Source organism: Arachis ipaensis, chromosome B06 (assembly GCF_000816755.2).
Source record: "Arachis ipaensis cultivar K30076 chromosome B06, Araip1.1, whole genome shotgun sequence".
Taxonomy (NCBI): domain Eukaryota; kingdom Viridiplantae; phylum Streptophyta; class Magnoliopsida; order Fabales; family Fabaceae; genus Arachis; species Arachis ipaensis.
Window position 1 is genome coordinate 132,220,741 of NC_029790.2, and position 4,641 is coordinate 132,225,381.

Below are 4,641 nucleotides of genomic sequence, written 5' to 3' on the forward strand. Positions count from 1 at the left end.
ATGTCATTCTAATTACGCAGATAATTATCTATATATCCTATAATCAGATTTTTAAATTTTTACCTCATAATGTGTTGTCATTTCTAAGAAGTTCATTCACCTATTTATTATGGAAGTCTGACATTTTTAAAGTAATCGAGGGCTTGCCTGTTTATGTTAGAGGAACTAGATGGCAAGGGAAAATCAAAATGAAAAACACACTATCCTCTTTGCAAAGTAGAACTCATTAGAAAGTAAACAAACCAAGCAGAGGGATAGAATAGAGAATACACACACTTAAGCTTGATTTGTTAGTCATGTCACCATTAATTATGAACCTTCACTGAGATTATCTTTAATTATATTTGTAGCTAAAATTAAAACTTCTCTTTATTGTATCAAGATATGCCCTGAAAATGCTGAGATTTCATCTTCTTGCTTTTGCAAATAATAAACCTCTACTTACTCTCCATGTATTTTACCATCATCATTTCAAGATCAGTGTGAGCATAAAATACAAGATGTCAACAGTGTATGAAAAGTGCATTGATTGCTAAAAATGGAACATGCCAAAACACTATTTACTGAATGAGCATTAGAAGATCTTTAAGGGATTCCTTGCCTCACTTAAATTTGCTTCACAAACTCTGACTCCACTGACAATAGTAAAGCTGAAAGCTATTCTCACTATTTGATGTGAGATATAGTTTATTTGTCAACCTCCAATATTACCTAAAAAAGACTCATCAATATATGTATACTTGAATTTAAAGAAAATTGAATTGGGTAAATGCATATAAAAAATCCAATCATGTCATTAAAGCAAAACTCCTATATACTCCTTTATAAATGAAGACCAGTCCTCACAGTAGAGGAACACATCTCATACTCAACTAAAACTTCTATCCCAAACTCTCATATCTTTCCACTCCCACAAATCTAATTTGTACGATCCCTATATTTCAAAAAGGATGAGTAATATTCTTCCAGTTTCTCTTCCCCTACCAAAACTCCTTAACGAGGTTCTCTTAGACATATTCCACCTTGCTGATGCTTCAACCATCTTGAATGTCCGCTGCACATCTCGCTACTGGAGAGCAAAGCTTAGCAGCTATGAATTTGTATCAATCGTTGCTGAAAGGTGGAAACATCATAGCTGCTCACTAATGTTTCATTTTTAATATCCATCCTCTCTGCTAAAGTCACTTGATTGGGTCATGAGGATGGATTCTTCGAGTGGTTACACTATTCTCTTTCACTTTCCTTTTTTGCTGACATATGAAGGTTGGTTCCAAATTATTGGCGTTGAAAATGGCATCTTCTGCATAAGATACTCTTTCACTAAGCATGGTGCATGTCTCATATTAGTCTTTAGTTTATGTCGTTAGTGATTAATCACATGGTCTAGGCATCCTTATTAGTAGTACAAGGTATATATTAAAGCTAATTATGTAGTGGCATGTTAATGCATCTTTCCTATTATACATCTACTACAATATCATGTAATTTAATGCTTTGGTTGCTATGAACTAATATGAATTAATGTTGTTGCACTCGCCTTAAATGAATTACTCAGCATTGTCACTTAAAGTCACTCACTTTATGCTTGAATCATAACACATGAAGATGGGTTAAAAAATGGATGCTTTAGTCAATGTCATAGATTGTTTGTTGAAGTAAATTTGAGGCAAAATGCAACATAATAAAGGGAACTTCATGTCATAGAATCTGTCATTTTTCTGGAAAGGCTCATAGAAACTGGATTTCTCCTTATATGCCACTCACCATAAATTTTGATACAGAATTAATTTAATGCGAGGTTTATTTAGAACATGGCTCTGTAATAAGTGGCAAAAATAGAATGCAGAGGAAACACTAAAGCTACTAAACAAGACATGTCTGTAAAGAAAGTGTTAAATTAGTTTCAGATTTTGTGGTTGCTACAGTTTACTAGCAAACAATATATTATTTGTATATGAGCCCATGAATGACTACTTTTTCACCACATGCATAAATGAGATTTACATCTTGGTTGGACTAATGTCCCTCTAATTTTTATAACATGCTTCCATTAGTTTACTATTTATCCAGCTCCCTTTGTAAGAGAATAAAGTTAACAATATACATGAATTAGTTCAAATTATGAAATGCTTTAGTATTTATTCAAAGAATCCTCTCAATTTTTTTTTTTGTTAATGGGCTACTGATTGCCTTAGGCATCAATGTGACAAAAGAGTGAATTAACCATACCTTTGGAAGCACGAATGGGAAACAAAGAATTCTTATAATATGCATGATTATTGCATTAAATTACTTGACTATCCGACCAATTATGTTCTTTAGTTATAAGTTAACAAAGAAACTTCATGTAACATAATGGCTACATAGAAAACGTTTATTATTTTTGTATCAGCATTTTGTAAAAGCAGTTGACTTTTAACAGTAGTTGGTGATCAAAATAATTGAATGAAGTAGTTGCAAGGGATGTAGGGTATATACAACAAGCAACTTATGACACACCACTTTGAGACAACATTTTCATTAACAATTAAAATGGGATAATGTTAACTTTTTTACTGAGATTGAATTTGTTACCAAACAAAGACCATGAAAAAAGTCTTAAATTTAATATAAACTTTTGGTACTAACCTGGTGGCATCAGAAAAACAAATTAGCAACTACTTTTCTCTCTAAAAAAACAAAGATTGGTTTTAACTGGCCATTTTCTATTATATTTCTATTTGTTTAACATCACTTTAAATGCCAAATAAGAGAAGGATGGCTATGACACTATGCATAGAAGCCTGATAAAGCTATTTTTGCACAGTGTGACTTCACTTCTCATTTGATGTCAATTAATCACAATTACAACTTCATCAAGTCTGCTTTATCACACACAAATGTGAAAATAAATATCCAGAGGTCAGTGGATTAAAATAATCAAAAGGAAAGAGAATTATACTGTCAGCAACATTTACTAGTGGGTCAAGATACATGATACAAAATTATCAAGACGCCATGGCAATATACAGATGCGTTGGTTATCCAGATTTATTCGTGACTTTTACTTGCAATTGACAATGGGACGAAATACAATGGTACTGTGCTAAGCATAAAGTCAAACCAGAGGACAGACCAGATATGGTTTGTAGACTATTCAAAGTAAAATTGGGAAAGATGATTAAGAACCATAGATACAACAAATTATTCGGTGCGACAAAAGCAGGTATGCAACTTAAATACATCTTTCGGATTTTTATTGCTACCATGTGTGAAAACACTTCATCATTTGAAATTAGTGATGTTAATAAGATTGAATTTCTTCCATTTTTTTCAGTTATCTATACAATAGAATCTCAAAAGCAGGGACTCCCGTACGCACATATATTACTATTCTTGCATGAACAAGATAAATATCTAACCCTAGCAGATATAGACAAAATTATTTGTGCTAAAATTCTGGATCCTAATGTGAACGATGCATATTATGAAGCTGTGAAGAGTTTTATGCTCCATGGTCCATGTGGTATTAGCAGGTCAACTTCGCCTTGCATGGAGGAAGGGCATTGCATACATCATTTCCCTTAGAAGTTTAATGAAGTTACCATGGTAGACGAAGATGGTTACCCAGTTTATAGGCGTCAAAATAATGGATGCACAGTCGAAGTATCAGGAATTTATCTTGACAACAGGTATGTCGTGCCACATAATAGATTGTTGTTACTGAAGTATTGTGCTCACATTAACGTCGAATGGTGTAACCAGTCAAGATCTATCAAGTATTTATTCAAATATATAAACAAAGGGAGTGATCGTGTCACAACCTCTTTTTGCACAAACTCCACTGGTGAAAAACCAACTTAAGAAGTTGATAAAGTGAAAATGTTTTACGATTACCGATATATATCTCCCTGTAAAGCTGCTTGGAGGATATTTTCCTATGACATTCACTGCAGGAATCCATCTGTGGAAAGGCTTAGCTTTCATTTGCTAGATCAACAACCTGTTGTGTTTACATATGACGAATCATTACTTGGAGCTGTTGCAAAGGCGACTGCTAAAGAGTCCATGTTTTTAGCTTGGTTTACAACTAACAAAGAATATGCTATAGCTAGAGAACTAACCTACAATGAGTTTCCAAGCAAGTTTGTCTGGAAATCATCGTTGGAAGGATGATCTTTATTCCACCATCATCTGGTGAGCTATATATTATTTAAGGTTGTTGTTAAATATTGTAAAGGGACCAACAAGCTATGCAGACATTCGGACTTACAATGGTGTTATTTACTCATAATTTGAGATGCATGCTATGCACGTGGCTTGCATGATGACGACAAAGAATACATCGATGCTATTGAGGAAGCAAGTCATTGGGGCTCGGGCCATTATTTGCAAAGGTTGTTTGCGACTCTATTGTGGTCTAACTCAATGGTGCGACCTGAAGCTGTTTGGGAAAAAACAGCCATGCTATTAAGCGATGGAATTTTGCATGATCATAGAGTCATGTTTGGCCTATATGGTAAGAAAACGATTGCAATAAATAACTTTTTAATTAAATTTAAAATCTTTAAAATGTTGCTTACATGTTTTTGTTGTCTTTCTTTTATCTACCATTAATTTTCGTATAAAATAGTAAATGATATTTTTACCGTCTCAACATTT